Source organism: Lactuca virosa, chromosome 7 (genome assembly GCF_052849685.1).
Source record: "Lactuca virosa cultivar CGN04683 chromosome 7, Lactuca_virosa_CGN04683_v6, whole genome shotgun sequence".
In the NCBI taxonomy this organism is placed as follows: domain Eukaryota; kingdom Viridiplantae; phylum Streptophyta; class Magnoliopsida; order Asterales; family Asteraceae; genus Lactuca; species Lactuca virosa.
This window is the reverse complement of record NC_136432.1, coordinates 170,660,348-170,674,533: the sequence shown is the minus strand read 5'-3', so window position 1 is coordinate 170,674,533 and position 14,186 is coordinate 170,660,348.

Genomic DNA, 14,186 nt, shown 5'->3' with positions numbered 1-14,186 from the left:
ACATAAGGTCCGCGTGTTGACCCGATGCCGACCCGGTTCCGACCCAAAATCCGATTCGGAACTATTCATGCCAATACGACGTCGTTTTGGTTACCAGATTTGCCAATTCCGATTCCATTCCATTTTTAACCAATTTTTCTCCACTTTTTCCTATTTTAAACCCATTCTTTTCCAACCAATACTCAATAATTCACCACCTTTAAACTTTCCAACCTTTTATTCATATCTTTTTATTTCTTTTGAATTCTTTTTCATTAGATCCAATCTCAATTTATTTCTTTTTGGTATTTAATTCTTCCAATTTTTACTATAAATACCACCATTTTTCACCACAAAAAAGAAGAAGAAATTGAATCATACACTTTGATACACAAATTTCTCCATACAATTTCTTACCATATCACCACTATACCAAATTCCATCCAACCTTTGAACCACAATTGGGGATTCAAGAGTCAAAAAGCTAAGGAATTGAAGATTGCAGTGGCATTAGGGACTACATCGGGTTTGTTTTATCGACATGTTTAACATTCTCAATATGTTTTCTATGTATGTTGTAACCTTAATTATGAGCTAAATTCTCTTTGCTTTCACTTGGATAATGAAACCTTGAAAATATGATTTGATTTATATTATTCGGATATTAATTGTTATTTATTTTATCATGCATATTTGATCATTTATTTGTATATGTTAAGTTTTTGTAATTAATTTTCCCATAACTAAGTTAATATTTTTAAAAGATCACTTTAATTATATTATCTTGAATCATAAATTTTTCATAACCATTGATATTTATGACTAGTAAAGGACAATATTCTAGGAATTGGGCAAAATAAAATACTAAAAATTTAACATGTATATTTTATATCGTACGACCAACTTACGATTTCCTATTAGTTTTACGACCACTAAAATTAATAGTTTGATCAAATGTTTGCATGATACGAATTAAATATTGTTAATAAAATTGTTAATTGCATGACAATTGTTTTTAATTAATTTTATTATCAAAACGGTAAAAATTAGATCATGATTTTTAACCAATTTTAGAAATCGGTAAATAACTAATAATATCCATTGCACTTAATATAAATCATTCATTACTAAAAGGTGGAATTAAATCTAAGTGAAAGCATCCTTATCGTTCTTGATTCTTAAAAACCAATTCTTGTTCTATATTTGTTTTTACACTTTAATCGTTAAAATTCTCATTATTTGTCTCGTTACTAAAAATTCCCCCAAGTTTCTTATCTTTTAAGTTAATTAGCGACAAATAGTCTAAACATAAATCATACTCGTTTCCCGAAGTGTTCGACATCCGTTCTTACCATTGCTGTATTACAATTACAATTAGGTACACTTGCCTAAGTCGTGTAGTAAATTCTAGCATCGGTAATTTCGACCTTATAAATTTAAGACTAGTGAATTTTACACATCAGAGACCATGGGAATAATCTTTTTGCTTTTGGTGGTCTTCATAATTTTCCACTAACACAAGCATCTTTTACATAATTAATATATGAATTTTATAAAATTTAAAGTAAAGTTTATAAAAAATAGAGTTTTATAAAATTTAATGTAAAGTTTATAAAAATGGAGTTTTATAAAAGATAGGTTATTATTTGATTATAACAATCTAATTTGATTTGAAGTTTAATTAGAGAATTCAAGTTTGATTCTTTTAATTTAATTAGAGCATTATACTTTAATTTGATTTTAATATAGTATCATAATTTACTTTGATTATAGTTATAACGTTGTACAATACTATGTTGCTATTAACGTCAAGTTATATCGTATTGTATGGGTTTTGATCCTATTAGCGTCAAGTAATCTTTAGTAGGGTTTATTAAATTTCCAATTGGGTTGGGTTGACCCGAATCCATTTTAGGCGGATGTCACAGTCTCCCCTACTTTAGGAAATTTCGTCCCGAAATTTAAGAAGAGAGTACCTTAAGAGAAAAGTTGTGGGTATTTGGTACGCATATGATCCTCACGCTCCCATGTATACTCAGGTCCACGTGCCGACTGCCACCTGACCTTAACCAGGGGAATGCGACTTCTTTTGAGTTGCTTTTCCTTTCGGTCGGCAATTTCCAAGGGTTTCTCGGTAAATTGCATTGTCTCGTTGATTTGGATATCCTCGAGAGGAACATGAAGGTTCTCGTCTGCTAAACACTTCTTGAGGTTGGCTATATGAAATACTGGGTGAACTTTCTTAAGCTCTGTTGGTAGATCCAACTCGTAGGCTACTGGTCCGATCCTTTTTATGATCTTAAATGGGCCTACGTAGCGTGGTGCCAATTTACCCTTGCGTCCAAATCGAACCACACCTTTCCATGGGGACACTTTTAACATGACCATGTCACCTACGGTAAATTCAAGCGGTTTGCGTCGCTTGTCGGCATAACTCTTTTGTCGGCTACGAGATGCGAGAAGGTTATCGCGAATCTGAGTGATTTTGTCGTTTGTTTCCTGGATAAGCTCAGGACCAACGATTGGAGAATCCACTGTTGCGCGAATCACGTGGGACTCACCGATTTCATGCCAGCAAATAGGAGATCGACATTTACGGCCATACAATGCCTCAAATGGTGGCATCTTGATGCTGGAATGATAACTGTTATTATAGGAGAATTCCACCAACGGTAAATGAGAGTCCCAGTTTCCTCCAAAATCCAAGACACACGCCCTCAACATATCTTCGAGTGTTTGAATTGTCCTCTCAGATTGACCATCGGTCTGAGGATGGTAGGTGGTACTGAGATCGAGGCGGGTTCCCATGGCTGTTTGAAGTGATTGCCAAAACCGAGAGAGAAATCTCCCATCACGATCTGAAATGATGCTGAGAGGAATGCCATGCCGACTAACTATCTCGTTGATGTAAATCCGAGCAAGTTTTTCGACTTTGAAATTTTCCCGGATGGGAAGGAAATGAGCGGATTTGGTCAAACGGTCAATGATTATCCAAATGCTGTCGTGTCCTTTTGTGGTACGGGGAAGTTTGGTTACGAAATCCATGGCGATCGCTTCCCATTTCCACCTGGGGATTTCTGGTTGGACCAATAGTCCAGAGGGTCGTTGATGTTCTACTTTGACCCTGGAACATGTAAGACATTTGGCCACGAATAAAGCAATATCATTTTTCATTCCCGACCACCAATAATTGGTTCTCAGGCCATAATACATCTTGTCAGTGCCCGGATGAATGGAATATCGGGTTTTATGGATTTCTTCCATCAGGAATATGCGAAGATTGTCACGATCTGGGATCCAGATGCGATCTTGATAATAGAAAATACCATCATATTTGGTTTCCAACTCCCCATCAATTCCCGTGGGCATGTCATTTTCGGTAATTGCCGAGTGTTGGGCTCCTCGAATTCGGTTGCTGAGATTGGACAAGATAGGAGAACATATTAGATGAAATCCATGGGCATGTTCTTTTCGGCTTAACGCATCGGCTACGACGTTTGCCTTGCCCGGATGATAGCGTATTTCACACTCGTAATCATTTAGGAGTTCGACCCATCGTCTTTGCCTCATATTGAGTTCCTTTTGATTAAGAATATGTTGCAAGCTCTTGTGGTCGGTGAAAATTACGCATTTAGTGCCGTAAAGGTAATGCCTCCAAATTTTAAGAGCGAAAATTATGGCACCGAGCTCCAAATCATGAGTCGTATAATTCCTTTCGTGGATTTTGAGTTGTCGTGATGCGTAAGCTATAACCTTTCCCCTTTGCATCAAAACACAACCTAGACCGAGATTGGAGGCATCGCAGAATACCACGAAATCTTCGGATCCTTCAGGGAGTGTAAGAATCGGAGCGTCACACAAACTTTGTTTAAGGGTTTGGAAAGCGTATTCCTGCTTGGGTCCCCAATCAAATGGTGTACCCTTGCAAGTGAGAGAAGTAAGCGGTAAAGCAATCTTTGAGAAATTTGAAATGAAACGCCGGTAATAGCCGGCTAAACCAAGGAAGGACCGAATTTCCTTGGGGGTACGGGGGGCTTTCCAATTCTGGACTGCTTCAACTTTTGCGGGATCGACTAAAATACCCTTGTCACTTACAATATGACCAAGGAATTGTACCTCATTTAACCAAAACTCGCATTTCGAAAATTTAGCATAGAGCCGATTTCCTTGCAACGTTTGGAGAGTTAGGCGAAGGTGTCTTTCATGCTCTACCCTTGTCTTTGAGTAAATGAGGATGTCATCAATAAAGACGATAACAAAACGGTCGAGATAAGGTTTAAATACACGATTCATCAAGTCCATGAATACGGCAGGGGCATTTGTTAGGCCGAAAGGCATAACGGTGAACTCGTAATGACCATAGCGGGTTCGGAAAGCGGTTTTGGGGATGTCTTCTTCCCGTACTCGAAGTTGGTGATAACCCGAGCGAAGGTCAATTTTTGAGAAGCATGAAGCTCCTTGAAGCTGATCAAAAAGGTCGTCGATCCGAGGTAACGGATATCGGTTCTTGATGGTTAATTTATTTAACTCCCGATAATCGATACACATACGAAACGAACCATCTTTCTTTTTAATGAAGAGAACCGGGGCTCCCCAGGGTGAAGTACTAGGGCGGATAAATCCCTTATCGGTTAGTTCTTGGAGCTGACTTGCTAATTCTTGCATCTCGGTTGGAGCCAACCGATATGGAGACTTGGCTATGGGAGTAGCCTCAGGAACAAGATCGATGCGGAACTCTAGCTCACGTACTGGAGGGAGTCCAGATACGTCATCGGGAAAGATGTCGGGAAAGTCTCGTACTATCGGAATATCTTCAATCTTCTTTTCTTTGACCTTTGTTTCCACCACATGGGCTAAGAAAGCCATGTATTCTTTTCGTAGATATGATCGAGCTTGAGTACATGACATAAGACTAAGCTTTTTCGAATGAGTCTCGCCATAAATACGAATACTTTGACCGTCGGTGAGAGGAATACGAATGAACTTATCGTAACATACTATTTCAGCATGGTTTTGGGATAGCCAATCCATTCCTACGATGATGTCGAAGCTACCAAGTTCCATAGGAACTAAATTGATAGAAAATTTATGACCGGAAAAATCGAAAGTGCAATCTTGGATGACTGCATTGAGTGAAACGTATTTTCCATCGGCGACTTCTACGGTAAAGTACTCATTAAGAATCGTGCGAGGTGTGTGAAGTATGGGCTCAAATTCCAAAGACACAAAACTTTTATCGGCACCTGAATCAAAAAGTACTGACGCGTAGCAGTTATTTATGAGAAACGTACCATTTACGACCTTGTTATCGGTCTTTGCTTGGGTTGCGGTAATGACAAAGGCTCGGCCTTTGGGAGCTGGAACCTGCATTGTTGGATTTGCCTGGGCTTGGGTGTTGATGATATTGACTAACCTAGGACATGCGTTTTTGAAATGGGTGGGGTCACCACAGTTGAAGCATGTTCCAGTTGGATACCGGGTTTGTGTTTGCTGATTTGAGGGTAGATAGAGTGGTCGCTGAGTTTTTGGTGCACGACATGTGTCCGCCAAGTGGCCATAGCGACCACAATTCGTACAGAGGCGACACGGGCTAGTGGTCATATGGTGATAGTTACAGTGGTTACAGAGGGGGTGAGGTCCGGTATACAGCTTTTTATTTGGTTGGGCTGGTGGGGTGACTTGGGTGATAGGAGTAGCAGGGGTAATAACAGCATGGTTGTGGTGATGACTTTTCCGCTTCTTTTTGTCATGTCGGTGGGAGGACTCGGACTTGACAATTTGGAGGGTCTCAGGGGTCGACTTTTCAGTTGACATCTTTGAACCCTTGCGTGGGAGGACACCATCGTTCACATTGTCCTCGTTGAGTTGACCTGCTAATTCAATGGCGGATTCTAAGGTAGATGGCCTGCTGCTGGTCACCGAATCACGGATCTGGCGTGGTAACCCTTTGATGTAGCGGCGTATTGCAGTTTTCATAGGTTGAACCATGTGAGGTAGGAGTCTCGAGAGATCATGGAATCTATTGGTGTAGGTCGCGTTGTCGCCTCCCTCCTGTTTCAGATTCCAGAATTCATCCTCGAGAGTTTGCAATTCGCTGTCAGGGCAGAACTTCTCCATCATGCGTTCTTTTAGTTTTGACCAGGTCATTCCCAAGGCAACAGCCTCTCCTTTTGCCCGTTTTTCTAGGTTCCACCACGTGAGAGCATGACCTAGGAGGCACCCTGTAGCATGCCGGACCATCAGGTCCTCAGGACACTCGCTATGGATGAAAGTACTCTCCATTTCTTCAATCCATGTGAGGAGTGCGGTGGCACCATCGGTGCCTTTGAAGTAAGGCGGATTGCAGTTACGAAAGTGCTTGAACGAGCAACGAGGAGTTGTTGCTGGAGCTTGTGGCTGAAGAGAATGAAGCTGGGTTGCAATTGTTGGGATGACGTTTGCTACCTCCTTGGCGACCAGGGCAGCTAGCCTTCTGTTGTTGCGAGCAGCGTATGGGGGTCGTAATGCCATCTATGAGAAACACGCATATGAACTTGTGAGTTATTTGTAAATTGATTATGGAAATAAAGTTTTTAGACATTGTTGGGTAAAATAATTGTAAAACACTTGTTGGGCCATGGTTAGGAGTGTTGGGCACCTTTTGGGCTTTCCATGGTTACTAAATGTGAAACATGTAGCACTTGCGTGGGCCCCCACAAAACTAAGTTTTCACATTTCTTTCCCACTTCTAGGCCCATTAGGGAACTTAATAGTCCAATGAGTTGGCCATTTTGGAGTGTATCCTTTCGTATACGTTTGATAAGGTCAGGTATTTTGATGGCTCAAAAGTAATGTGAATGACGCGCTTTGGCCTATAGGTTTGGGAACTCTCGCCTTTGGTCCCCAGATAAGCAAACTGGTCCCTCGGTTGATTGGGATGTATACGAATGCTTACCTAGTCAGGACTTTCGGGCTACCGTCACCTCCCCCTTCCAGTTACTACGCGTCCATTACTATGATCCTACCCAACTAGAGTGGATGACTTTGAATTTCCTATGAGCTCTAAGGAATACATATATGTATATACATTTTGTTAAACAACTTGAGTATGTGTGTGATTTTCAGAGAAATTGGAGAATATTCACAAGTGTATGCACACATATAAGTGTCAGGAGTAATATGTATGCACATAAGGGAGCAATTAACACACAAAGGTATTCCTAGGATTTTGTAAGTGCGAATTGCATACAGTTGTGTGTGCATTTTATAAACTAGCATACGAGAGGACCCTAGAGGCTATAGACTAGGTCAAGGCAATTAACCTAATTCCCTATAGTCAAGGGCTTTGATACCAATCTGTCACACCCCGATCCTTGTCGGAATCGATCAAGGCGTGATATATTGTTCAAAGTCTCATGACAACTATGTTATAATATGATTAGATTCAATTAAGTACTAAGTATGCAAACAAGATCCACAACATACAAATACAAATCCAAATACGAACAACATTTATTACATCAAATTTAAATTGTCTTGTAGATTTCTAAGGCACAACCTATTTTTCATCAATCTTCATTCTTCAAATCTGCATCATGGGTAAAAACAGGTCAACTACGAGAGTTGGTGAGTAATCTAATTTTAGTAGAGAAAGTTGTGAAGTTGAAACATTTATAATTTGAAATTTGTTTTCTTTTGAAGTCGACAAACAATTGTATTTGAGATAACGGTTTATAAATCAAAAATTGATTAACAAATGATAACAACAACAATAAGTCATCACCCTATATATACATATGTATATATATATATATATATATATATATATATATATATATATATATAATATATATAGGATGGAGCATCTAATCATCAAACACACTCAACCACGTGCGATCAATCACCTTAGCGTCCCAAGGCGGGGTGGTCAACCCAATAGCGCAATTATTGTCCATAACGTACCTCAAGAATACGGGCATAGTCATGGAGATTAGACTACAAATGATAATGCACTACAAGTACATGTAGCGTAAACAAACAATAGTTATACAATTAATGACTCACGTATAAATGTCCCAACAATGTCTCAATTGTGATAAAACAATAAAATGAAGTTGGAACATATTAGAACCACATGATACACCCGAAAAGTATTGAAAATTATAAAATATGGGGTAGATTACTCACTTTAGTCCCAAAACGAAATGCGTGTGTCGTACGATAGACGATTCGGGTCAAAATGGCGTAGAACCTAATATAATTAATAGTTTTGGTTTAGGAACTGCTAAACAAGAATGGAGTATTAATACAAATAATTAGACACGTATTTTTATATTAGATGAATTAACAATAATTCATTTTGATTATAATATTAAGGTATTTATTTGTTAAATGAATTTTAAATTGAATTACTTACTTTGCATAATTAATTTATATTTTCAATTTAGGTCAGATTTTAATAATTTCTTATTAAAATAATAACTTGCCCAATTATAATTATTTACAGATTTTAATAATTATTTATATGAAATAATCATTAAAATGCATTTTTTACATGCTTAAATACTTAGGAAAATAGTTTTAAATAGTAAACAGTATTGAAAAATTATGAAATTATTAGGAAATCATTATTTCATACAATATGAATTACTGTAAAATTTGTATATTTTTCTGAACTGTTTTAGTATTTATTTAATATTTTAATGATTAAACAACACAAAATTCGGGAAAAATAGTAAATGATTCTCAAAAAATCTGTAAAATTAACCATAGTTTTATAACATGATGTAGAGCCCAGTGTATAAGTTTCAGATATTTGTGACTATGGGAAGTATTTTTTATGTATTTCATTATTAACTAATCAATAAAATCATAAATAATAGTAAACAGTAATATAAATTCATGAAACTTCATATATCATGTTTGATCAGTATACATGTCATCCCAGAATTTTCTCAGAATTTATTAAATGCAACAAGTATTTTATGTGAATTATTGCCCTACTTTATTGAAATAATTATGATAATTCAATAAAAATAAGTTATTTTCTGAAAATTTCCAGAACTTCTTATTTTATTGATGGTATTCTGAGAAAAATCAGGTTTATGAAAAAAATGAGTTTTAGATATTTTGGTGGATTTAATTTGTTTCTTGTATGAATTTGAAACTTTTAACAACATACCTTGATGAATGCTTCAAGAGGGATGAGGATTTGAGTATAATAGATTGTTCTTGGATGGAATATGAGTATTCTTGGAGGAAATTTCGAGATTGAGAGTGAGAGCAAGAATAGAGAAGATTTAAGTGGTGAAGAGAATAATGTGTTGGGAGAAAAAGGAAAGGAAAGTGGATGGGAGGTGTGAGTGGGAGACCATGGGAATAATCTTTTTGCTTTTGGTGGTCTTCATAATTTTCCACTAACACAAGCATCTTTTACATAATTAATATATGAATTTTATAAAATTTAAAGTAAAGTTTATAAAAAATAGAGTTTTATAAAATTTAATGTAAAGTTTATAAAAATGGAGTTTTATAAAAGATAGGTTATTATTTGATTATAACAATCTACTTTGATTTGAAGTTTAATTAGAGAATTCAAGTTTGATTCTTTTAATTTAATTAGAGCATTATACTTTGATTTCATTTTAATATGGTATCGTAATTTACTTTGATTATAGTTATAACGTTGTACAATACTATGTTGCTATTAACGTCAAGTTATATCGTATTGTATGGGTTTTGATCCTATTAGCGTCAAGTAATCTTGAGTAGGGTTTATTAAATTTCCAATTGGGTTGGGTTGACCCAAATCCATTTTAGGCGGATGTCACAAAGGGGGTTCTTCAGCAATAAATGTCCTAAAGGCAACCATGAGGGGGATGGAGTACACCGGTGAACACATCGTTCACAAACACCTACAGGTTGCGAGCCTGCTAGCGTTCCACTGGACTGTCTAGAAGAGTCTGTGGTTGTCATCCCTACTCCGCTAGATGACAGAATCAACAACAACAACATCGAGGCCTCTCATCATTTTATCACACATCATCTTATTACATCTACCCATGTTTTACCCCAACATTTTTGTAGATATAAAATACATATACAGTTTAAATCATTTAAAAAATGTATAAAAATCTTTCATCAGCATAGGCAGCAAGTATTCAGATAATATACACACATAGCACGTAATTTATATAAAATACTTCATATCTATGTGTAAGATTAAAGTAACTATGCACTCACCTGATTAGGTGGTGACTCGGTACTTGAACAGCACTTCGTTATCTCAAAACAATTTTTCCTTGACCAAAACCTAGTATTAATACCACTAGAGTTTAGTTTTAGCGTTAACCGTGACTAATTAATAGTCTAGCTATTATTATTATTATATAAGCGTTAAATAACACTCAATATAACTCATAATAATAGCCCAAATAATTATTTTAAGGACCTAATAACATTACTATAATTATTTAAAAGTTATATTAAAAATTGCGTAGGCGTAGCTCACTTACAGCGGATTTTAAAGAAAACCGGGCTTTGCTCGGAGCAGCGTTTCCGAACCGAAAGACCCTTTTTCTCGGGACTCCGGGAGCCTCGGGGCTTCCTTAGGGTGCTAGGGATTTTTCCTAGGGTGTAGGGGGTTAAAATAAGTAGTGAGAGAAAGTAGAGAGAGAAAGGAATGGAGAAATGAGTGGAAAATCTGGAAACCCTCGCAGCCAATTTATAGGGCCGAACTTCGGACCTACGCTGCGCGTACCACTCAACTACACTGGGCGTAGTTTGGATAAGGATGCCAGCTCGCAACAGCTGGCTCGCACCCACTCTCGGAACCGGACAAGATCAAGTACGCCGGGCGTACCCAGCTTCGGACGTGGGGCGTAATGCAAGGCGACGTTTCCTTCATCCGAAGCGAGACTGTGCTCAGCAAGCGACGGCTGAGATTTGGCCACGTCATCGTATCTTGCATCAGATTTCGCAAAATGCACACTCGACTTTAAAAATTCATAACTTTCACATACGAGATCTGTTTTCTACGTTCTTTATATCCACGCGTAGACGGGAACGTACTCTACAACTTTCGTTTAGACTCCATCGGCTAATTTTGAATTTATTTTAAAAGATATATTTTTAACAGGCCGGGACAGGATTGGTCAGTTAAAAATTCATAACTTCTTCATCCGACGTCCGTTTTCGTCTTTCTTTTTATCGTTATGCTACTATTAACGAGATCTTCGATTCTCGTTTACGTTGTTTCGGCTAAAAACCGCTCGATCTAATATTCGAACTTCGGGCTGTACATTGCTAAGCTGAAACTTCGAGAAATCATAACTTCCTCATACGAAGTCAGATTTGGGCGTTCTTTTTATGGACGCTCTCGGTTTAACGTTTTCTACGACTTTCGTTTAGATCGCTAAGGCTAAAACTCGCTCTATCGTAAATTCACTATTTACGCTTCCCGGTATCGTGCAGGTTCCATGACGAAACTTCGACGGGTCATAACTTCTTCGTTATAACTCGGATTTCGGCGTTCTTTATATCTCCGGAATCCTTGTTTCGACCACTACAACTTTATGTAAAGAAATCGAGCATATATCATACTTTAATTGTAACAGCCCAATTTTCACGCCCAAAAATTTCATTTTTATAAATTGCTTTCATTAAAACATTCGGAGGAAAAACATTGTCAAATCATAACATCTCATAAAACTATGTATAATGTCTAAAAATCCAAATCATAAATAGTGATAATGTCAGAGCACAATCCCAGGGAAACTCATAGTGCAGAATCTGGGGTGTGTGTATGATGTGCAGCTACCGCGCCGGCTCCTTCCCCTTCGCTGAAGAGGTACCTGAAACAAAACTGAAAACTTTAAGCACAAAGCTTAGTGAGCTCCCCCATCGTACCACATACCATAAAATCACATATCGTGCATATACTGTCAAGCATATCTGGGTGCCCGACCTACCCCTTCGGCCCCGTCGACCGGATAATGCCTAGCATATCTGGGTGCTGGCCTCCCCTTCGGTCCTGTCGACCGGATACTACCTAGCATATCTGGGTGCTGGCCTCCCCTTCGGTCCTGTCGACCGGATACTGCCTAGCATATCTGGATGGTGGCCTCCCCTTCGGTCCTGTCGACCGGATACTGCCTAGCATATCTGGGTGCTGGCCTCCCCTTCGGTCCTGTCGACCGGATACCGGGGACTATTTCACCCCACTACCACTACCACATAACATGTATCAAATAATCATATTCTATCTAGTATGACTAGGTATGACTACCCCTCTTTGGCCCAATCGACCGGAGATCTTAGGGACTATCTCCCCTACTGCTACTGGCATATAACATCATATCATACTAGCACATAACATATCAGGTAGTAGAAAACCTAGATGAATATCACAAAGACAATCATCTAATATACAACTCCTACTGGTGGGCCGGCATTGTGGCCGTAGACCCACCGCTACTGGAAAGTAACTCACCTCGTAAAGCTGACTGCTAGAAAACTGCTCGGCAACTGTCTGACTGCTGTTCCGGTAACCCTCCGGCTATAATCCCACAAAACACTCAGTTAGAACCTGATATCTACTCGTAGGGTAAAATGACCATTTTACCCCTGACGAAGTCCAAGTCAAAGTCAAAGTCAAAGTCAACTTACAGTTGACCCGACTCGCTGAGTTGGGCCGCCAACTTGTCGAGTCCCTATCTCTTCCACTGTCCTCATCCACGACTCTACTCGTCGACTTAGGCCGCCAACTCGTCGAGTCCCTCTTCGATATGAACATCGAATGAACCTTCATCCGACTCGCCGAGTTGTATGAACAACTCTTCGAGTTCATCTTCAACCATAAGGAGATTTCCTTGGACTCGCCGAGTCTGTTCTAGCACTCGTCGAGTCCCATGAATTCCAAGTCTAAAACTAGGTCCAATGCGTTGGGTCACTCTTTCTGTCCTGCTACAACCCTTCTAACACCCAACTGAGTTCTTTGGCCCTCAACAGATATGGGAATCAAAGCCTTGGACTCGTCGAGTCCCAAAAATGGACTCGCCGAGTCAATGACATCCACACCCTAAATCCTCGATTTCTGATGTACAACACTTGACCAAAAGGTAGATCTAAGCTCCTTCAATCGTTCTAGCACGTAAAGTTACAAACTTTATGTGTATGCATGGGACTTTGAGCTCAAAAGGACATAAAATAAGCTCTTATGATGCATGGGACCTTTCTTGGGTGCAAAAGCAACCCAAATATGCCTTGTGACTCTTCCCAAGTGCAAGATCCGAAGTCTTGACCCCCAACAATGTTTGTAATCATGGTTGGTTACCAAAATGGGTTATGAAAGCCCTAAATCTTCCCAAAAAGGGATCTATCAAATGAAAGAGCAAGGTACAGACTTTATACCTTTCAATGAGTGCAAATGATGAACCAACTCGAATCCTTCAGTCTCCTCTTGATCCTTCTATGCTCTTCCTTCTTCCTTGTGAACAAAACCACCAAAAATCACTCAAAAGCTTTAAATATTGCACCAAAACACTTAAGGTTTGCTATAGAGGGTTTATGGGAGCATAAAGGGGCGATGGAGGCTGTATAAGGTTGTTTAAATAGGGTGCAAACCCTCAGATTAGGGTTTTGTCCATACAGAGCCTACTCGTCGAGTCCGGGATCCGACTCGACGAGTCCATCACTTAAATCCCGCGTCTCATCCCGCTTCTACTCGGCGAGTTGGTCCTTCAACTCGCCGAGTCCAAGGTCAAAAATGCAAAAATACTTAAGTAAATACATACCAGGAACCAGGAGCTACAAATCTCCCCCACTTATTTTAGACTTCGTCCTCGAAGTCTGCTGCTCGATCCTGGAATAGCTCTGGGTAATGCTCCATCATCTCATCCACTGGCTCGCAGGTCCATTCCGAGCCCTTCCGGTGCTGCCACTGCACCTTCACGAGCTCCACCATCTTGTTTCTCAGATCCTTCGACTTCCGGTCGAGGATTGCTACAGGTCGCTCAATGTAATTCAGGTTGTCATCGACCTGAATGTCCACTAAGGGTACTACTGCTGAGTCGTCCACCAGGCACTTCCGCAGCTGAGAGACGTGGAAGGTGTTGTGGATCTGGCTGAGTTCGGCTGGCAGATCCAACCTGTACGCCACCTTGCCCACCCGGGCTATAACCCTGAAGGCTCCAATATACTTGGGACCCAACTTGCCTCTTTTCCTAAAT